Source organism: Lathyrus oleraceus, chromosome 4, assembly GCF_024323335.1.
Source record: "Lathyrus oleraceus cultivar Zhongwan6 chromosome 4, CAAS_Psat_ZW6_1.0, whole genome shotgun sequence".
Classification (NCBI taxonomy): domain Eukaryota; kingdom Viridiplantae; phylum Streptophyta; class Magnoliopsida; order Fabales; family Fabaceae; genus Lathyrus; species Lathyrus oleraceus.
In genome coordinates, this window is record NC_066582.1 from 125,593,206 (window position 1) to 125,617,869 (window position 24,664).

Sequence of the window (24,664 nt, forward strand, 5' to 3'; positions counted from 1 at the left end):
TGCGGTGAGGGAGTGGTTCTAAGGTGGCTAACTCAACGTTGAGATTTAATGCTCTAACAATAGAAGTAATTAAACCACTAAAAGAAATGGTTCCTCCCTTTTTAAGAATTGTGTACATATGTGCAAGCATAAAAGGAACAAGATTGATCCTTTGATTAGTGAGGAAATTCTCACAGTCAAACCCACATACCGAGAAATCATCCATGAACACTTCCATAATTCCGTCGAGATAATCTGCGAAGATTGACATCATACAACGTTGGAAAGTAGCTGGCGCATTACAGAGTCCAAACGACATTCGTCTGTAAGCAAATGTACCGTAAGGACAGGTGAAGGTTGTTTTCTCTTGATCCTCGGGGTGTATGGGTATTTGGAAAAATCCAGAATATCCATCCAGATAACAAAAGTAAGAGTGTCTAGCAAGACGCTCAAGCATTTGATCTATGAATGGAAGGGGGAAATGGTCTTTCCTCGTTGCCTTATTAAGCTTCCTATAATCTATGCACATACGCCATCCACCTTCTATACGTTTAACTACATGCTCGCCCTTCTCGTTCTGCACGACTGTGATGCCTCCCTTTTTGGGTACCACATGTAGAGGACTTACCCATTTACTATCGGAGATCTGATAAATTATACCAGCTTCTAGCAGTTTAAGGACTTCCTTCTTTACCACCTCACTCATTACAGGGTTGATTCTTCTCTAATGTTCTCTGGAAGGTTTTGAATCTTCCTCTAGCGAGATCCTGTGCATACACACGGATGGGCTTATACCTTTTAAATCAGAGATGTTGTATCCTAAGGCAGAGGGGTGTCTTCGTAAAACATTCAAGAGTTGGTTTCTCTCGCCTTGGTTTAAGGTGGCACTAACTATTACTGGGCGATTCATTTCTTTATCCAAAAACTCGTATCTCAGGTTCTTGGGCAGTTCCTTAAGTTCTTGAGTTGGCTTTTGAGAATTTGGTGAAAGGTTAGGAGTAAGGGCCAAACATTCGTTAGTGTGAGGTTCCGTTTCCTTTAGCTCGTCATCCTTTTCATTCGAGTTTGAAGATGGTTCGATCACAGGTTCTTCTTGATCAAATTCCCTTAGCATTCATCTATGATATCGATCGCGTAACATGCGTCTCCTATGATTGGTGCCATCAGGAACTTTGAAAGAATAAACTCTATCTTTTCATCCCCTACTTCGAAAGTTAATTTTCCTCTTTTAACATCTATTATAGCTCCGACTGTTGATAAAAATGGTCTACCTAAAAGGATAGGGATATCGTCGTCTTCCTTGATATCCATGACCACAAAGTCTGTTGGGATATAAAGTTGACCGATCCTAACTGAGATGTCTTCTAAAATGCCTACAGGGTACTTAACAGATCTATCGGCTAACTGGAGGGACATCTTAGTTGGTTGTAATTCTCCTAAGTTTAACCTTTTACACACAACTAAGGGCATTAAACTCACACTAGCGCCTAAGTCTAGGAAAGCTTTGTGGATCACATGACTCCCTAGAATGCAAGGTATAGAAAAACTCCCAGGGTCTTTCTCCTTCTTAGCAAGTTTATTCTCAGAAATAAAATTGCATTCCAAAGGTTTGGGATCGTCAAGCCTACACTTGTTGGTTAAGATGTCTTTGAGAAATTTGGCGTAAGATGGAATTTGGGTGATGGCTTCGGTGAAAGGAATCTCTACATGAAGCTTCTCTATTACTTTTATAAACTTTTGGTATTAGTTATTGATTTTGGTTTGTTTAAGTCTTTGCGGTGGGATTGGTGGTTTGTACGGGGGTGGTGGTTTGTAAGTTTTATCCTTGGCTTCTCCTTCTTGGTCGGTTTGTTTTTCGGGTTCCACTGGTTCTTCTCCTTAGTTTGTAGGTATATTTTCTTTAGAAGCTTTGGACTCGCTCATTGCTGGGTTATGAGGCCCTTCGTAAGCGGTCCCACTTCGTAATGAGATAGCGTTAGCTTGCCCTCGAGGGTTGAGTTGAGGTTGTCCAGGGAATTGTCCTCCAGGTGTAGTTTGTGGGGCTTGGTTTTGTGCTACCTGTGAGATATGGGTTTCAAGCATCTTGTTGTGAGTGATTATCTGATCAACCTTGGTCCCTAATTGCGTTATCAGTTCGTTTACGTGAATGTTCTGGTTTAGGAATTCTTTATTTTGCTGAGTCTGGCCTGATATAAAGCTCTCTATGATCTTCTCAAGGTTAGACTTCTGGGGCACAACTTGCATATGTTGATTTGGTTTTTGGGCTTGATAACCTTGTGGTCTCTGAGGTGCATAATTTTGGATAGGGTTCTGGTTTTTATGGGAAAAATTCGGGTGATTCTTCCATCCAGGGTTGTAAGTGTTTGAAAATGGGTTACGTTGGGCGTAATTCACTTGGTCGGTGTTCAGGTCGTTCAAAAGGTTACATTCTGTCGTTTCGTGTCCTTTAGATCCACAAAGTTCACACTCTGTGTGGACTACCGCTGCGGTGTTAGTGTTTGTAGAAATATGTTCGACCTTAATGGCTAAAGCGTCCATTTTCGCCTGCATCATGTCCATAGAGCTTATCTCATGTATTCCATCTTGGGTCTCCTTTTTCTTTACCGATGCTCGTTCAGTTCCCCATTGGTAATGGTTTTGGGCCATATCCTCAATTAGGTCAGAAGCTTCAGGGTAAGGTTTGTTCATCAACGCGCCACCAGCGACAACGTCGATGCTCATCTTTGTGTTATAATGGAGTCCATTGTAGAAGGTATGAACGATCAGCCATTGTTCTAGGCCATGGTGTGGACAGACTCTTAATAGCTCTTTGTATCTCTCCCAAGCTTCAAAAAGTGATTCTCCTTGGTTTTGAGTAAATCTAGTTATTTGGTTTCGAAGAACAACAGTCTTACTAGGGGGAAAATATCTAGCAAGGAATACTCTTCTAAGGTCTTCCCAGGTAGTTATTGAGTTAGCTGGAAGTGAATCCAACCATGAACGTGCTCTATCTTTGAGGGAGAAAGGAAATAATCTTAAACGGATCGCATCATGTGAAGCACCGTTGGATTTAAAAGTGTCGGCCAGTTGGATAAAGACTTTTAAATGTTGATTTGGGTTCTCAGTAGCGAGACCCGCGAATTGGTTCTATTGCATTAATTGCAGTAAAGATGGTTTTAGTTCAAAATTGTTGGTAGGAATGAGGGGGTTTACTATACTAGAACTAGGTTCCTCGTCAGAGGGTTGGGAAAATTCCTTAAGAGGTCTCCGGTCACGATTCTCGGCCATAGCTTTCTTAATTCGGATGAGTAAGAGGCGTGTACGAGTGTAACGTTCGGGTTCCGCTAAAGGATCTACTAAATTTATGGTACTACGTGTTCTTCGCATTTACCGACTAATAATGCCTTAGTCTAGACGGTGTAACAACATGGTATGAAATTTGACGAAGTTATTCCCCGGTAGCGGCACCCAAAACTTGATCGCTCTATTCGCAAGTGCACGAATCGCGTCAGAGTAATATAAAAGAATATCGATCCCACAGAGACCAAATCGTCAATCTACCGATTACTATTGTTACGATGTTTATCTAAGGCGGTATAAAGAGACATTGATGTCGCAAAATAATAGTAAATAAAGAAAATAATAAATACAGTGCAGATAAAGACAGACTTGAATGTATTTCACGTCAGTTAAACGATGTTTCGATTGTCTAAATAAAACTACTTATGGGGCAATATTTTCTACTCTTGAAAAGAATCCATTTAATGGGAACTGTTGCTTTTGCGTATTCAGAACCGATTTTACCCTTAAATTAAGGTCTTTTATTGTCACTTATAAAAGGTGCGCAGAACGCTAAAGTAGTAAACTTATTTTTAAGAAATAAGACTCGTAAACTTAGTTGAAAAGTGATTTTGATTTGGAAAGTTTACCCAAGGAGTTTCCTGATTTTAAATCTATCAACGCGTCCGAAAATAGTTTCAAAAATCGTTTTTCCTTAAAGTGATAAGAATTCCTAGTTAACTAAGCCAGGGTGCTTTCGCACTCCTTGAGTAGTTAAAACTAACCAAGTTTGTTTCAGAAAACTCGATTTAAAAATCAAAACATCCTTTAAAGCATTTCTACAGATTCAATATGTGAAACATCTCTTTAACCGCGATCCTTACATTCTAACCTTTGAAAGATTTAGCCAGACATGGTAATACAAACAAACACAACGATATTGATCATGATGAAAAATTATTTTAGAATGTAATGCGTAAAGAACAAGTAAAGCTTGTAAAATAATTAAAACGAGCAATAAAGATAATGGCGAGAAATTTAAATAAAGTAAAGACAATGACAAGAATTAAATAAAGTAAAGCATAGCAAGAAATTAAATAAAGTAAAGCATGACAAGTAAAATAAATAAAAGCGATTAAATTAGAACCTGCTCCAAACGGAGGCTTTAAATCTGGTACAAGGAAAATAAACCTTTGACTTTGAAGATAAAGACGACAACAAAATCAAAGTGCTCTAACTTAATTACACTACGGTGCGATAACCCCTCGATGTGACGGATTACTGCTTTCACAGATGATAATATAGTCTTAGTGTTGTAAACTAAGTTGGATGATTTGGAAATGGACTAGAACGACCTATTTATAGAGGAATTCAGAAGCTTGTAAAGACCATGATGCCCTTCAACTTCTCCTTAGTGGGAACGTGAAATGAAAAGGTGGCGCCCGCCACCCCTTCATGGCGCCCGCCATGTGTGTGAATGGGAAAGTTCATGGGATCGTGGCGGTTACCTCCTGGTTGAGGGCTGATGTGTCATGGCTTCTCCTATAGCGGCCGCCATGCATAACGCCATGTGTACAATATTTGCCGAAAAACCCTAATTTTTGGTCTTTTTGCTTCGTTTCTTCTAAAAAGGTCCCGAAAGAGCTAAATATCTGAAAACAACATAAAAGAGAGCATAACACAAGCAAAACGATAATAAAGACCTAATAAACATTTGAAATCCGAGTAAAAAATGCGGTGTGATTTAATGTGATCAGACATCATGACAACGTTAATGTTGTCACAAAGTAGAGTTGGGATTTGATACTCAACATGGATTTTTGTGAGCAGAGATTTAAGCCATAATATCTCATAAGTGGTGTGAGCTAGTGCACGATATTTTGCCTTCGTGCTCGAGCGTGCTACCAACGATTGTTTCTTAGAGCTCCATGAGATGAGGTTTGGTTCAAGATACACAAACAAACCCGATGTAGATCGTCAAGCTTGAAGATACACTTTCTGCATATATCCGGTTGGATTTAAAAGAAGACCATGGTGTGCAATTCCATTTAAATATCGAAGGATGCGTTTGACTGAACTCTAGTGTGATTCTAATGGCTTAGCCATAAATTGGCACATTTTCTTGACACCGAAAGCTATGTCAGACCGTGTTAATGTCGCAAATTAGAGGGCACCAACAATTGATTTGTAGATGGTGGGATCGGGTATGACATATGTGGCATCCTTACTCAACTTGTAATGGTTGAACATTAGTGTGTTGACACCATTAACACCTACCATGTTTGCATTGACCAATAAGTCTTTGATGTATTTGTTTGAGTGAGAATGATAGCTCCATTTTGCTAATCATGCACTTCAATACCAAGGAAGTACTTTGGCTTCCCATGCTTCTTGAGAGAAAATTTGTGATGAAGCTTGGAAATCAGGTAATGAATAAGCCTGTAAGAGGTGTTTGTGATCAGAATGTCATCTAACATAAACCAAAGCATACAAAGTGATGTTTTGATTTTGATAGATGAATAATGAATGATCGCAATTGCTTGAGAGAAACCAAAAATGAATGAGGGCCTCGTGAAGTTTTTCATACCAAACTCTAGGGGCTTGTTTAAGACCATAAACTAATTTCTTCAGTTTGCAAATAAGGGGGCTTTGGTGTCCACAAATCTAGGAGGTTGTTACATATACACTTTCTCTGGATGATCACCATTCTAGAAAGCATTATCGATGTCTATCTGTTGATTTTTCCACTTGAATGTGTGAGCTAAGGACATGATGACCCTGATGGTAGTAGGTTTGACCATAGATGGCAAGGTCTCATGAAAGTCAAATCCTTCTTGTTGGTGGAAGCCTTTGGCAATAAGTCTTACCTTGTACTTGTTAATCGTGTCATTTGGGTTTTCTTGAAGGCATACTTGCACCCAATTGCTTTCTTATGAGGTGGAAGTAAGGTGAGAGTTTAGGTTCCATTCTTTAGAAGAGAATTATATTCTGATTCCATAGCATTGAACGACTTAGGTTGAGCTAGAGCTTGTTTGGTAGTAATAAGTTATGAGTGTACAAGGAAAGCTTTTGGTTTGGAGTTGCCAGTTTTGACTCTTGTTAGCATTGAGTGATTGTTGACAAGGAGAGTAAGATTAAAGGCTTGGCTAGGAAATGAAGGTGATAAAAAGTCTCTAGAATGCATCATGTATTGGGATATAGAAGTTGACATGTCTTAATATGCCTTGTTGGACAAGTTATTTTCATAGATAGGATAATGGTGTATAAGTACATAGCTAGAGTCTGAGTTGAAAATGTTTTTGTCTAGGATGATATTGCTCAATTGGCTCAGCATGATGGGTAATGGATAAAGATGATTCATGGTTGGGATCACTTGGTAATGCCTAATTAGTGGAATTTGGCACTGATTGGGCATGTTGAGAATGAAAAGACTCATGTTTAGGACTAGCTTCTATGTGAGTAGACTTAGGTAATAACTTAGAGCTGAAAATTAGAACCATTTTGTGTGGGACCCAACAATTGTAGCTGAAAACTAGTACATGAAAGTACAAATAGAGAAATAGTACGTCGATCATGAGCTGGGACACTAGTGACAAACTCAATTTGTACAATAGAGTAGGGAAATTCTGCTTCATTGAACCTTACATCCTTTGAGATAAAAAATCAGCCATCCTTGTCCAAGCATTTATGACCCTTGTGTATTGGGGATACTCCCAGATAAACACATTTGGTGCTTTTGAAATCCAGTTCATGTTGATTGTATGGCCTCAAGTGAGGGTAGCATGATCGACCAAACACTTTTAGTGTCTTATACTCTAGTTGCTTGTTATGTAAGGAAAATAATGGTGAAGACTAATTTGGTGTATGGCGTATGTTGATTAGATACACTACACTTGTAAAATAATGGTGAAGGCCAATCCCATTTCCATAATTTGTCTATGCTTCATTTCAACAGTACCATTCTGATGGGATGTGTGTGGACATGTGAGTCTGTGCATTATGCCAAGCTCATTGTGATACCTTATGAATGACGTGAATTCACCACTAAAGTATGATTGAATATACTTTATTTGCGAGTTGAAATGTGTTGTGACATAGCTCTGAAAGAATTTAAATGCATTAAGAACATCACTTTTCTGCTTCGGCATGTATATCCAAGTGTACCTTGTATGAGCGTCAACAAAGGAGACATAATAAGTGTATCCACCTCTAGATGGAGCAAGTGAAACCCCCTCCCCCCAAATAGATTTGTTTGGATTAGTTCAAAAGCACTACTATATTTTGTATGAGTTAAAAGAGCATGAAGCCCATGAGATTTGTCTAGACAACAAGCATGACAAAAACTTTCATATTTCTTATTATTCACATGAATACTACACAACTCAAGAACATGATTGATTGCTTTAGGGTGAGTATGCCCTACTTTATAATGCCAAATTACATTATTGTTGGCAGTCATGGATGCACTATCATGTCAAAGGCTAGCAGTTATATTATTAGCAAAGAAATACAAAAATTGAAAAATATTTAAAGTAGAACCGTGCGAGGGTTCAAAGTGAGATTGTTGAAGCAGTACAATCCACTTTTATTAAGAGGATTAATTTTTTTGAAAAATCTCTCTTAAATCCCTTCACATACTTCATACGCATGCTGACATGATAGAACCTTTGGTATGACCGATTCAGAAATGATAGAAAGTAACCAAGTGAATAGAGCTTGATCTCGAACAATCCAAGATTCACACTCTTCTGAAATGATATTCGATAATCTTTCACTATCTATTTTGAACATGGATGGAATATAAGGATTCATCGCAACTTTGTGAAGTTTGTGTGATAAAATCATACCTTCTACCAGCTAATTCCATATGATACAAATTGTTTTCTTGCAACATGATGGAGAGTTTTGGTGCAAACGAGTTGCCCGAGTTTAAGTGCACCATTGTAGGTGTCGTTGCTTGTGAAGACTTGAGAACATCTTGTGCATCATACAACGTGCTTTCTTGATCCACCATTATAGCTTCTCTGAAGTTTGCTTGTGAAACTGGTTCTGCAATGAACTACATGAAGCTACAACACCTTCAACAAGTGGTGCAACTGACAATATATTGGTGCGAGATCAAGAAGAAAATGATGGATTTGAAAGGGGAGAAAGCCCCTTAGGCGATTGATACCATGTTAGAATAAACTTGAATCATTGAAAGAGAATTATCATAAGCTCTACTTGTGTTATTGTTGATTGTTCATTGGATTATACAATGCATGAAGCTTGCTATTTATAAATTATGCAGGATATCATGGTTAGTTACATTGTGTGGAAGCTAATTAGATATTCTAACTAACTTTCTCAACTACCTATAACTAACTCAACCTTTCCTCTACTTTTTACCATAATGACTTTCCTTTTATTACTCCAAATATCCTATATAAGTAGAAATCTAGAATGCAATTTTTTTTTCATTTAATAACATTCCGTGCCACATGTGACCTACCATCTCCTCCTTAACCTTTTATTCCTCGAGACATTTTGAGCTTCTTTAAGAATTTATTGCACCGAAGATTGTGCCAAAAAAAACATAAAATACTTAGACATTATTGATTTATTTTACATGCAATAGATGAAAATATTTCCTAGTTTATCAAGAAAATATGAGAAAACGAAAATATGAACCTTTTAAATATAAACCAAAAATGGGCAGCAAAATCTTGGCCAATGAAATCCCCATTAACACACTTGGCCGAATGAACTTCTTCGACATCAATTTCTTTATTTGAATCTTAAGCTAAATCAATTTTGATGGGAACATCTGGCACAATGTGATTAAGATAGGATCATTCTCAAATGTAGGTCAATAGAAAATCCAATATCTCTTATAGGTGGTAGTCGAGGTACATTAACCGAAAATATGTCTATACATTCTTTTACTTTAAGTGTATTTTCTATACTAGTCTATTGTGTAACATGTACAATTGCCAAAAAAAAGCACTTTATGTAGCCATCCTTCAAGAAAATATTGATCTAATATGCAATTGAGAACCTAGAAAGTTCGGGGTCTAGAAAAATCACAAGTTTGGAGTATTTTACCAACATACAACCTTTTTTCAATTTTTTAAACCAAAATACCATATTTTTCACACAAAATGTCAAACTATTATCTTTAAAAAAATGTTTTTTTGGTATAAGGCACTTAAAAAAATGTTTTTTTGGTATAAGGCACCGGCTCAGGGTGTGTGGAAAATTTAAGAAGGCTCGCCCAATGCTATGGAGGGTGCCTTAAAAAATTAGAGGATCCGTCTAATGCATTGAATGACCCTTTAAAATGGATTTATTTCATTTTTTAAAATTATAATTGACTTTCTAATTATAATATTTTTAATAAATATAAATTAAATTTTAATATTATTTAAAAAAATAAAAAAAATATTTTTATAATGTATTAATAATTAAAGCAATACATTAAATAAAATAATAATTAAAAGATTATTTATTTATTAAATAATAATCATATTACATTAAAAAAAATTAGCGTCGATTTTGACCGGATCATTGTAAGCGCCTATCGGTTCCACATGAAGGAGGGGCGCATTGTCGAATAAAAATTATTGTTGTGGGTAAAAAGGGAGTTGTGGTCAAGGTGTCTGAAAATTGTTATTTTCTATAGGGGTATATTGTGTGCATAAGTATGGGTTATAGTGTGTGGTGTATGATGGTTGTTGGTTTAGATTGTAGGTATTGTTGTCGTGTGTTATGGTATTCTTGACTTGAGATGTTGAAGGTTGTCGGCAAATGCATTGACTTTAAGGTGGGTCGAAAACATTTGTGTTGACAAGTGAACGAGGGCATTTGACGAGGATCGGTAAAAATGACACATGAAAATAAACCTCGTTGAGTCTATGAACTCGGTCTTTAAAGACACCTATAATATACCCATCATAACATTGTCGAGGGCACCCTACATTGTGTTGGCATCAAGCTAGATATTCATAGAAAATTGCATGAATGTAATGAAAGAGGAAACTATTAAATCCAACACACATTGAGTAATAAGATTTGATGGACAAAACTACACTTCAAGTGTCCAAGAGAATGATCCACAATGAGGGGAGGTCTTTTATAAGGTCTAATTGGGAACTGGTTCGCAATTATGAGTTGACAATGCGGACTTGGTAATGTTGACTTGGTTCCCATTTAGTTCCCAAATAAAGTTGACATTGCTAACTGGGAACAGTCGAGAATGATCCATATACTGACCTCAACAACCTATTGTCAAATTTTGACAATAGAAGTACAAGTATGTTATTGTTAAAAAATATCAATTGAGAATTGTGGAACGATATTGTCCACTCATAGGTTGTTGAGGACATTGATATTGTTTCTTGAGAGTAGTGACAAATAAAGTACATGATTAAAATAAAATCTTAGTTGCAACCATAACACGACAAAGATCCGTAAATATGTACCGAAATCCCCAACACCATGAGAAATTAAAAAAACAATCTAACGGAACATATATGATCTCTAGTACATGATTAAGAAAACCTAAAGTTGATTTAAATAATGTGAATCTAATAATAAAATTTTTAGACACTAGAGCACTGTTTCCCACGAAGTTTCCATTTAGTTGAAGGCACTAAATTCTTCGGCAAATGGCGACATGCAAACAAAGTACTTCTGTGAGCTTTTCAAAAGCCCGTTGTTTCCTCTCGAATTCCAATGTTAAATCTTCCGTAATTTGGTCTAGTGGAAAATAAATATTTATTGAACTTTTAGTGAACTCTCCCTTAATAACCTTTCTTATCACCGTAAACTTTATGATAAGTCCTACGTACATGAATCAAATCTATCCATAATTAATGTCTTGTGGCAAATTATCCTTTCTATTGCGAATGTCAATTCACCTCACAAATATCTTCACCGTGACATGAATTTGGATTAAGAAATCATATACTAAAATGTGTAGAGATCAACTCTAAAAGATATCGAGCATAAGAAAATGATCATCCCATTATATTGGTAACAACGAAACATGTAAAGAAAACTCAATTAAGATTTAATAAAATTCCATCAACCCAACCATATCCCTTCCATGAAAATGTAACGAACACATGAAAATGATCATATCAATATATTGAAACACATACAATTACTAACAATAAAACATGTACAATACAGTTAAATACAAAGTAAACCCAATAGATGCACCATGGTAGTTCCAACCTAATGAATACCTACACAACACAATATGCATGTATATTCTCTGCCACAATTTTCAGATTCAACCCAATGAATGCACTACAGTGGTTCCAACCCAATGAACACCACACAACACGATATGCATACATTAGTGCTTCATTTATTTTACAGACTATGAGAATCACTCACAAGGAGTATCTGATAAAAACTATCATGTCCTAACTCCAGACTAAAGACAAAATCATAACAAGGGTAATTCCGAGTTACTCAAACACAAGGTATAACAATTCAACGTTTAACAAGCACCACACAAGTCATGCATAGTAATTACTTCATTAATCAACATAACATGGACCTCACATAAAGACAACAATTATAAGCATGGTATCAAACAAGGAGGACTCTCTTACCTTGGTAGTAACAATCTGAATATTCTCTCACAGTATATTTTCTTTAAGTTTATACTTGTTATTGGGTTAAGTGATGACTCATATTATATTGATCATTTCTCTTCGTTTATCTTTTTGTTTCTAAGTTCTTTCTATACTTTCTTTGCGATCTTCTTCGATTGTATAAGCATCAAATTCAACAAGTGATTAAGGGATGGTGGAATGTTTTAATGAAAGAGATAAATAGATAGTAATTAGGGGAACAAGAAAGGTGACTATTGTGTGGCTCAAAATAAGTAATTTCTCAATTTTTATTTCAATGTCCTTATTTGATTTTCTAATTAACTAGTATTAAATAATAAGATTCACTATTAGCACTGTTATATTTTTTAAACAAATATATATATATAATATATATATATATATATATATATATATATATATATATATATATTAATATATATATATATATATATATATATAATATATATATATATATATATATATATATTATAATATATATATATATAAATAATATAGTTCAGGTACAATATGATGAATAAGATGACACGAGAGGTATCACAAAAAAAAAATCTAAAACCAAATCAAAAAGGAAGAAAAAAACACAAAAAGAGATTAGCGAGCATGAACAAGAGAACTCCGAAAATCGAATAGAGAACCAGGGCTCTACATGGCTGAGAACCAAGCTAGACTTCAGACCACCAGTCCCACCAGCATGATATAGGAAGAAGGCTTTTTAAGTCATCTAAAACCGAATAGAGAACCAGGGCTCTGCATGGCTGAGAACCAAGCTAGAGCTCAGACCACCAGTCCCACCAGCATGATATAAGAAGGCTTTTTAACTCATCTAAAACCGAACAGAGAACCAGGGCTCTACATGGCTGCCAACCAAGCTAGAGCTCAGACCACCAGCCCCACCAACATCATATAGGAAGGCTTTTTAAGCGATCTAAATTTGTTCCAGGCGCAAAATTAACATTTTAATATTTTTCGCAAATTTCTATTTTTGATTTTATTAAAAGCACATTAGGGTTTCTTTTTTCTATTTTGTTCCTGTTTTGGATTAAAATCCCATTATGGTTTCTTTTTTCTGTATATAAAAGCTTTTGGAAGTGGCTGTCAAGATTATCTTTGATTTAATAAAATTTAGTTTTTTCTTTATCTTGTGGATTCCATGGTTCATCTGACAAATTTTGCGTTTGCAATCTTGTTTTATCATTCTAGATTATGCGCTTGCAATCTTGTTTTATCATTCTAGATTTAGCGCTTGCTAATCCCTAGTATTTCCAACTACTTTAGGTGGCATTAAGCAAGTTTCTTCAGTTTCTTTTTTGTAACTAGAGAATATCAACTAGTAACCAGAGAAGATCTTGAGGGAATTACCGCGACTTTTACCGCGGCTCTCAATGTTTTGACTGAATATATGAAAAATTTAGTAAATTAGGTGAACAATGCCAACAACAACGGGAATCATAGAAGAGATACGAGAGGAGAACATGTTAGGGTTTTGTGGAGTGTCAACAATCATCGTGCTATTATTGCTGAAAATTCGAGTTATGAAGACGAAGAATCCCACGAGAAAGAGATAGTTGATCATGGGAATTAACATAGCCATGATTATCAAGTGAAAAATAATATTCCATTATTCTATGAAATGATGGGAATGGAGGAGTTCATGGATTGGCATAACGACCTGATAGGTTATTCAATAAGTTAAGATGGTGGCGATCAGACTGAAGAGTACTGCTGCTGTTTGGTGAAATAAACTTGTTGTTTAGGGGCAAAGGAAAAGAAAGGGGCAAGTTAGAACTTGGAGAAGAATGAAGCAATTGATGTTGGAGTAGTTATTATTGGAGGATTATGAACAAATTCTCTATAAGATATATATTGAGTGTGTTCAGAGCAAAATAATTGTTACAGAATACACAACTGAGTTTCTGCGTCTTTTTTAGCGCAATGAATTGGGAGAATCAGAAAGCCAAAAAGTGTCTTGTTACATCAGTGGCTTAATGGGATCCTTGCAGGAGAAAATGGGTTTACAAACTGTGTGGTCCGTGGCTGAAGCAGCCAACCTAGCTTTAAAGGCGGAATTGATAGAGAATTCCCCTTGAAATTTCTCACCTTTTATGTATTCGCCCCATAATAACTTTGAATAAGTAGTCTTCAAGCAAAAAATTGCATCAACCATGGATTCCAACCTTGACAATAATGGGAATAGCAGCCCTAGCGGTATCCAACATGGTAAAACACCAGTTTAGAGAAAGAATAATCCATATCCTAAACCCACTGGAGACACATTTTATCGTTGTAATGGAAGAGGTCATATATCAAATGTTTGTTTGACAAGGAGAGTCGTTGTTGTTGTGGAATAAAGGGAAGATGGAGAGGAAATAGTAAGACATGCCGTTGAGAATGATGAATATACATGGGTTGAGTCTGCATAGTAAGAATCAAATGAAAGGGTAAATTTTTATCGTAGAGAATTTTACTAGAATTCAAAGATGAAGGGCAGTGCATGAATTTGTTTAAAACACATTGTTCTATCAAGAACAAGTTATGTAATATGATCATGAATAGTGGCAACATGTAGAATCTGGTGTCTCAGAAATTAGTAGATTATTTAAATTTGTCCATAGAACCTCATGAAAATTCATACACTCTCGGTTGGATAAGCAAGGACTCCCAAGTTCGAGTAACACTAACCTGCAGAGTTCATATCTCCATCCGAAAGTATTACAGAGAAAATGTACTTTGTGATGTTCTTGATATGAATGTTTGTCTTATTTTACTTTGTGGACCTTGGCAGTTTGATAATGATATCACTTATGGAGGATGGAATAACATGACGATGTTTACATGGGGCACACATAAAATTGCCATGGCTCATGTTTTGCACTTTGATAAGAATGCATGAGGAAAAAATGTAGTTTCTTGGTGATGACGCAGAGCGAAAAGGAGTTTGGTGAGGCTATTAAAAGAATTGAATTTTTCTATCCAATAATGATTAAAGGGCTGATAAGTGATGTAAAGGAAACAACAGCTCCAAAAGAAATGCTAGGGATCCTAGAGAATTTTAAGGAGTTGACCGCGGATGAACTACCAAGTGATTTGCCTCCTATGCAAGATAAACACAAGAAATTTTAAGTTTTCGATGTGCGAGATAATTTGATGGTGTTTATGCGTAAGGAGAGATTTCTAGTTGGTATTTACAATAAGCTGCAACCACATAAGTATGATCCGTTCAAAGTGACCAAAAAGATAAATGATAATACTTATGTGGTAGCTCTCTCGAATTTCATGAATATATCCACCACTTTCAATATTGCAAACATTCATGAATATCAGGTCGATGGGGTATTTTATCAAGAAGAGAACTCGGGGTCAGCTTTTTCAGAGGTGGAAGAGACAGATGTAGGAAGGATTTTTAAGCCATTCGAGTTTGTTTCAGGCCCAAAGTTAGAATTTTAATATTTTTCGCAAATTCCTATTTTATTTCTTTTATTTCATTTAAAGATCATTAGAGTTTTTTTTTCTTCTATATTTAAACACTCTTGGGAATGACTGTCAGGATTATCTTTGATTTAATAAAATTTAGTATTTTTTATCTCGTGGATTCAGGAGTTTATCTGCCATATTTTGCACTTGCAATCTTTTGTTATCATTCTAGATTTAGCGCATGTTAATCCCTATTATTTTCGACTGCTTCACAACAACAGAGCAAAAGGTTGGCTGCTACAACCACGCCACGTCGCCCCACAAGACAACTTTTTGTAGTTTACCATGTTTGATAATCACTGCATTCGACAATTTTTTAGTATATTTCATTTTATATGTCTATTTAATAAACAAAACTATATATATATATATATATATATATATATCCGATAACTCTTTACCAAATATTTGTATAATAAAATCCTCAATTAAATTGAAAATTGTTATCATATAGAAAATGTCTATAAAATTTAATATCAATCAAAAATCATTTGGTATGTTAAAGAGAATGATAAAAATTAATGATTTTCATGAAGTTTTGTAAGACATTAGTTTTTATGTATCTTTTGACATGTTAAATAATTTTCGATTGATATTAAATTTGATAGACATGATCGGTATGATAATATCTTTCAATTCAACGATGAATTTTGTTATACGAATATGCTGTAAAGAGTTATCGGAGATGTCGTGTTATTAAATTTGACATATTGATGTCATTTAGTCCTAACATATATATATATATATATATATATATATATATTATATATATATAATATATATATATAATATATTATAATATATATATATATATATATATATAATATTCTATAATATATATATATATATATATTATATATATATATATATCATCTTTTAGATTTATTTGATTATTTAATAAATTAAAAAAAATTGTTTATAATATGAAAGGGAGAAAGTATATACTTTTGTCTTAAAAATTATAATTTTAAATTTTTGTTTTAAGATTTATTTTCACAATTATGTCAATCCAAATTCTTTTAAAGACAATCTTTCAAATTACAAAAATATACATACATGTATTATTATTTTAAAGATACACGTTACTCACTAAACTCATGTCATGTTTATCCTCTAGCTTTTGATCATTTCAATCTTAAAAAAAAGAAAAAGACTGATTGTCTACTATACTATAGAAATTTTGGTAGAGGAAGCACGCAGTGTGCGTCTAGAATGGAGACAGTGAAGACAGTGTGTGTGGCCAAGCATGTGTGTCGAAGACTGGGCAGAGCCCTTAACAAACCAGACTGGACATACAAATTGGAGCCGTCTGGCGTGGCCTATAACGTTAGTGGGCCATATACTGCAATTTGCAGGCCACTTTTACTTTACAGTTTACATTGTTGCAGATTTTGGTAGCACGTGGTGTGCGGATGCTGGAGCAAAACTTTATCAAGATCAAATGCCTATCATTCCCTACTCATGAATCATGAGTTAGAAGTAGCTACATTTATTATATGTTCTTTTTCATTTATCTTTTTAAAATTTTAAATTATTTTTTATTATAATAACTGTGTATAGAATAAGCTAATTTACAATTAACCCAAATATTAATATTTTATTGGTTTGTTAACTAAGATGTGTTGGAGAAATTTTTTATTATGGAGAATCAAACATTGGAACTTCTTTTTTTTAGAACAACACTTTTGTAAGACACACATCACATATTCATCAAAAATCTTAAGATGGTATGTGAGTGAGTTCTCTCACTTATAAATCCTCAAATTTTCATATTTTTCAACCAATATGAGACTATTATCCACGCTAGTCACACTTGCTAAATTCTCAACAAAATGTACATTCTTTCCTCCTATTTTAAAAATAGAATGTGAAAAAGAATTTAATTTGGGTCACAGAATTACTTATACTTTTTATATAAAAAAATGAATTATTGGGTAAATTTATTCTGAGTCGATCAAATGTCTAACAAGAATGACCTGGTAAAAAATGAACTATTAGGTAAACTTATACTTTTTATATAGGAAAATGAATCTTTGATGAGATGTATAACTAAAATGTCACAATCAGGTGGAGACGTATTGAAAGGTGTCATGCCTAATTCGAGTCATTGGTTCATTAGACACCGTCAAATTCGATAGGACGACTTTCTGCAATCTATATCAAATCAAGTGATTATATATGTTTGTCATCATCAAAAACAGAAAACCAAATATGGTTTGAAGGACAATATCTTCTATTTGTGGTGTTTTGACAATAACAACATAGTTGAGAATAATCGGTACTCTAATGTGTGGAAAAATTATAAAACACCTACGAGAAAAAAGAAATGATCATTTGCGTCAAGTCAAAGTATAATCATGTGTGTGAGATTCAACAAGTTTGAATACTTGACATCAAGTTAAATGATCGTCTGCATCCAAATAGGCATATGATCATTTGCCCATAGAAAGAAATGATCATTTATGCAAAAGTCAGCAAAGTTGACCATTTACACCTCAAGGGGAACATAATCATCGGTACTCAAAATAAGTGATCACTTGTACCCAAATGAAGAATCGATCATATGTGTTCAGATGACGAAAGTGTTGGATCATCATGAGGAGTATCCCACATTGAGTCAAGAGCAACACACAAGTGAGAGAGACATCCGATTTTCACACAAACCTTAAGGTGATAGGTGTATGGATTCTCTCACTTATAAAGTGCTCAACCTCCACTTTTCTAAGAAATATGGGGCTTTAACTCACACTTGTACACAACAAATCCCCCTCAAGTGTGAGTCTATCCACTTGCTCATCCTCAAGTGAAAACTCTTTCATCCAGATACACTTGTACCACCATTGCGGACACTACAACAGAACACGCCGCTTGACCACTACAATGTCAGGAAGACTTTTGATACAAGGAGTCAGTCCCTTAATTGAACCATCGACTCTGATACCACTGTTGGGGAGTCTAGGGAAGTCAAAAGCACCAAAGAAATAGATGCTCCAAGGCCACAAGAGAGAGAGAGAGATGTCATATCTCAACCCAAAACCTTAAGGTGTTAGGTAAATGGATCACCTCTCTTATAAATCCAACATTCCATTCATTCATAAGCGATGTGGGACTTTAACCACCCACACTTGTACACAACATTCTCCCCATAAGTGTGAGTCCCCCACATCCTATAACATGATCCAACACCGGATCCATCTCTCGTTCTCCCACCAATCGAAATTACGACTCTGATATCACTGTTGGGGAGTCTGGGAGAGTCAGGAGCACCAATGTGACTAATGCTCCAGGACCATAATAGAGAGAGAGGGTATATATATATATATAATATATATATATATATATATATATATATATATATATATATATATATATATATATATATATATATATATATATATATATATATATATATATAATATATATATATATATATATATATTATATATATATATATATATATATATATATATAATATATATATATAGAGAGAAGAGAGAGAGAGAGGAGAGAGAGAGAGAGAGAACCACATCTCAATCCAAAATCTTAAGGTGTTAGGTAAATGGGTTCTCTCTCTTATAAATCCAACATAGGCAATGTGAGACTTTAACTATCCACACTTGCACACAACATTCTCCCCACACAAATGTAATCTTTTGGGTGTAATAGAGATTTGGGTAATTGTGTGTTTAGAGAAGGTTTTCTATTTTTACGTTCAAAAATAGTTTGTTTAGAGGGTTTTCTATTTTTCCGTTCAAAAATAGTTTGTTCAGAGAATTTGAAATTTTTCCGTCCAAAAATTGTAATTGAGAGAAGGTTTGCAATTTTTCTGTCTAAAAATTATAATTGAGAGAGGGTTTGCAAATTTTTCATCCAAAAATATTAATTTAGAGAGAGATAGAGAATGTTGTGTGCAAGTGTGAGTGGTTAAAGTCCCACATTGCCTATGAATGAGTGGAATGTTGGATTTATAAGAGAAATGACCCATTTACCTAACACCTTAAGGTTTCGCGTTGATATGTGATGTCTCTCTCTCCCCCCCCTTCTCTCTCTCTTGTGATCCTGAAGCATTAGTCATATTGGTGCTTCCGACTCTCCCAAACTCCCCAACAGTGGTATCAGAGTTGTAGTTCGACTTTGTGGCGAAGCAGGAGTTGGATCTTGTTATAGGATGTGGAAGGCTTACACTTGTGGGGAGAATGTTGTGTGCAAGTGTGGATGGTTAAAGTCCCACACTGCCTATGAATGACTGAAATGTTAGATTTATAAGAGAGATGACTCATTTACCTAACATCTTAAGATTTTGGGTTGAGATGTGGCGTATCCCTCTCTTATGATCCCGGAGTATTAGTCCCATTAGTGCTCTCAACTATTCTGGACTCCCCAACAGGAAGTCCTTCTATATTGAGTCACCATATTGAATGTTCTCTCCACTGTCACATCATAAAAGATGTGTTAGTATAAGGAATGAACGAATAAGATTTCATACATATAGTACAATTCCAACTGCTCTATTTCATATGGACAAATTATTGGCAAAGACAAATAATTTAAAATCATATATTAAAGGCCTACATACAAGGGAATCCAATTCAAATGTTGAAGGTTGTCGATTCCCAAGACTTTGAACTGCTTAACAACGTTCTAAATATTGTGTGAGCTTTACATTTCATTGTAACACTTTTAAAGAACAAACACCTAGACACATATGTGCTTTTATTCAATATTCTTTCTTAGAAATTAAACACTTGTATTAGAGCTTTATTAAATTTACCACAATGTGTGATTTGTTGTAAGCAAACATCTTTGTAATCTCTTAAATTCTTTAGTGTGAGACAATAATGTTCTTAATAATTTAAGGCAAGGGAATCCTCTGGTGTGAAGGAAGAAAATCTATTTCTAATTTGTCTTGGTGGTTATCTATAATCAATTAATGAAAATCTCTTAAGATCGAGGGGAATTTGACTGCCTCTCGTTAAATGAATAAACTAGCATAAATTATTGTGATTTTCTTTCCTTTCTCTTTTTTCCACTCTTACCTTGTTTGTTTGTGTGTTATTAATTTTTTTTATAAATATTACCCGACTCATACTCTTTTTTTTCTTCTTTTTTCCCTACCTTTATTGTTAGACCAATGGTTCAATTAAGTTTTAAGTGTTGACTGTTCAACTCTGATGATTGAGAACTTCTAATTTAGAGTTAAAAAACATTATGTTATGAGTTCAAAAGGTTCTCGTGTGTCCCAAATTTTGTTAGTCTCTTGGTAAAGATATTCAAGTATAATTTGTTTGCCATCTCGAGCTGTTTTGTATTTTAGATAGATGCTATTTATAAAGTTTTATTCATTTGTATACACTAATGTGGCATTTGTTTTATGGATTACAAATTTCCTCTTGGAAAGTTTTCTCAAGAATTCAAAATAAGAATTTTAATCTTATGTATTTTTATGTGTGTTTAATATTTATCACATTTTTAGAATAATTTTTAAAAGTAGAAAGTATGAGTAGCTATTTAAATTTTATTCCCACCTTCTTGAGAATTATTTATACTCATCCTTTATCTTGAAAATAAAAACATAGAAATATAGAAGTTATTTGTTTCCTAGAAAAAAAATTATTGAGAATTAATTTTTTAACTTTGAAACAAAGAATATGCTCTCATAACTTATATATTCATATGAATAAATTTTACAACCTTGAAACAAATGTCCCCTTAAATATAAAATTAAAAAAGAGAGAACTTTGCTACTTTGTCCCTTAAACAAACGCCCAATCATAAAGGCTCAATCCAGAGCTCCACCATGAGAAGGGATGGTCAGGTAGAACTTTGCTAGAAATTAGAGCACCTGATCCTAATCACTCAAGCATCACCTTCCATTGGACAACCCTCGCATGACATGTCGGGTTTGATATGGATGGTTTCAAATGCTCATATATAATCTCAACGAAGCATCTTTTCAGGTATATCTCACTCTTACCCTTAAGAAATATCTCTCGGACTTGACTGACTTGAGCGTTAGAGTGCTAACCTTATAGGTCCTTCCCGATCTTCGGTACCAGTAACTCTCACTACAACACCGAAAGAGATCATTCATTCAACACTACATATATCTTGTTCCACCTTAGAACAGTGGTGTTACCTATGAGAATCGAATTCTAATTTTCACATATTTCTGCATTGAATTCATTTAATTCATCTAATTATGAATTCACCAATAATGATCTCGGTCGATTATCGATTACATTCTCTGATCCAGCTACTAGAGTCATATCTCGTGCATCTACTTCAAGTTCTCTTGCAAACCTCATCTTTCCCCATTGACGGAGGATCATTCAATAAGAAGGAGCTACGCAAGAAACCTCTGACTGGGAGTTCCTCAAAACTACTGACATTCGAAGGAAAATCGAAGAAAGAAAGACACATATTAGGGTTTCGAAACAATGAAAAATTAAAAAGGGATTCCTATCACGACAATTACATTAGTAGTAATATACGTCATAATTAACCACACAATCTCAAGAACCCTTATCGATGACGGGAGTTCATGAAATATCATGTACGCCAACATCTTTATGGGATTAGGTCTATGCAAAAGAGATCTAGCACCATCTGGAGGTAGGATTCTCCAGGTGTTCAATGACTCTGTCACTCACCCTTTTGATACTAAAAAAATTAACAATTTCCATTGGATAAGAGAGGGACAAAATGACAATGAATGTATTCTTCTTAATAATACCTTGTAAGAGTGTTTACATTTGAATCTTTGGAGGCCTTTCCTTGCATACTAGACGCAATATCTTTCACTGTCCACTTGAAGATGATAAGTTATAACTACTTCAGTGAACTAGTTGTCATTCTTACTGACTTATGCGGAGCCCACCTAATTCACGAGATGATCTTCAAAGAATCCAATGTAACCACCCTCACTATTGGAAAAAAGGTGAAAGAGACACCTATTATTATCATAGTCGCAGTTGATATCGATTTGCATGAAGCTGAAGCCATGTCGGACGACGAGCTCGACTCCCTAGTAGGAACCATAGTGAAAACCCTGAGGCCGGTTCTAGAAGGGAACTTTGAGATGATATAGCTTGACGAAAATCCTGTTAAGTCAGTTCAGATAGGAGACGACTTGCTGGCTCTAGCAAGGAGAGGTCTTATTTAATATCTAAGAGCTAACTCCTACTTCTTTGTGATCTCCCCCAATGAAATGCCTTATACTGGCCTCAATATAACATGCCACTAGTTGAATATCAGCCCTTCTATTTAATACGTGGTCTAGAGAAGGAGATGAAAATCCCCTGAGAAATTTGAATCCACCATGAACACGGTTTGAGACCGACTTCATGCCAAATTTATTTATGAATTAAGATGCACCAAATGAAATATCCAATGTTGTTCTAGTTAACTATGCATCTGACAAATGAAGGATATGTGTGGACTACACCAACCTCAATTAGGGTGGCCCCATATATTTTTAGCCACTTCCAAACATCGTCAAACAGGTAGTTAATTTTCTTGGCTACAAACTATTTTCATTCGTGAACTCATACTCCAGATACACCCAAATCCCCATGCACGAAGAGAACAAAGAAAAAACTGCCATCATGACAGAACATGCCAATTCCAATACAATGTCATGCCTTTCAGTTTGAAGAATACATGTGCAACATATTAGAGGATAATGGATATGATTTTTTAAAGAGGAATTACAAAAACGCTAGAGGTATATTTGGACAACCTGATCGTAAAATCCAATGAAGAAAGGCAACACAATAAACACCTTGCCAACATGTTCAGATGAACTTGTTAGTATAATATGAGGCTTAAACCTGAGAAATGCACCTTTGGAGTCATAAACGACAATTTTTTAGGTTCTTACTTAATGGAGAGATGCATAGAAGCTAGCGTAGACAAGTACAACGAAGTGATCAAAATGGAGGTTCCAACTATAAAGAAAGGAATGATGAAATTGAACAAGATGATCATGGCTTTAAACAAATTCATTTCAAGGTCATCCTGATAGTTTTTGTCATTCTAAGATTTTTTTAAAGAAAGAGGCACACTTCGAGTAGACCCCGAAGTGCAAACATGTGTTTGTGTCACTAAAAGCAACCCTTTCCATCCTGGCAGTTACGTATAAACCAATGATTAGTGTGATCTTATTCCTCTAACTAGCAATGTCCTCCGATGTAGTTAGCTTCATCCGTATATGAGAAGCAAACTCCATTTAAAAAATGGTATATTTCGTATCTAAAGCACTGGTAGGGCCGAAAACACATTACCAGAATGTAGAGAAGATTATGATAGCATTAGGACAGTCTCAAGAAGGCTATGATGTTACTTCCTATTGCATACCAACACCACCCGTATCTATCTACCCCTTAAACAGGTTCTTCATAGGCCTAATCTTGCAGTACAAATGAGAAAATGGCCCATTGAGATCTCTAAATTTGACATCTTCTTTAAACCGCGGAAGGAACTGAAAACTCAAGTGTTAGAAGACTTCCTAGTAAAAATAATGCAGGCTAACAACACATGGATCATGGTCACATATGGATCATCCAAAAATAGATTAAGTGGGTCGACCTCATATGGGAGAGTGAAGTCAGGATGACCATCGAGATATCCTTATGTTTCTAGTTCACCACCACTAACAACCAGGCGAAATATGAAGCCTTTATCGTCTGTCTCACGCTGACATATGAGATGGGGGAAAATAAGTTAAGTTATGAACAGACTCATAACTGATGGGGTCTTAAGCCAAGGGAGAAGCGAAAACCAAAGATTCATTACTGCAAAGATACTTCTCCATGTCTAGAGAAAAGTTGCTCAAGTTCAGGGCACACAAGATCATGCATATTCCGTGGGAGAAAAAAACTAGGCATATGTCTATCCTAACTCGGAAGCAAAAGAACTTCAAAAATTGACCACTCTTTTATATAGAGAAGCTTGCACACGCCTATCATTTAAACTCCTGAAGTGGTGATGGTGATCGCAAATAGTATCCCATAATCCTCCTGGATATTGCCAATAATCACGTATATCGAGAATGGTATCCTTCCTTTTGTCGCAACCTGAAAAATGGAATGCGAAAAAAAACAACCGGCGAAGAAAGACAGGAGAGTCGCCACCGTGCGTTATTTATCCCAAAGGAGGGAAAGGAAACGCTCGAAGTAAACCTGGAAAAAGGAAAGGACAAGACGGGGTCTCGCAACCAAATCTTGGGTTCGGGAGTCGATTATGCGAAGGGAAGGTATTAGCACCCCTCACATCCGTAGTACTCTACGGGATCCACTTTTGTAGTTCTTGTCTAAAGGGTGTGGGTTTAT

General features: G+C 35.2%; 1 non-coding gene across 1 annotated transcript; it reads left to right on the forward strand.

Moving 5' to 3' along the window:
• The first annotated feature begins 2,755 nt into the window (after window positions 1–2,755).
• On the forward strand, window positions 2,756–2,862 carry LOC127077774 (small nucleolar RNA R71). The gene has a single exon (XR_007787547.1). It is a non-coding gene; the product is annotated as a small nucleolar RNA R71 (small nucleolar RNA).
• Window positions 2,863–24,664: the final 21,802 nt, after the last annotated feature.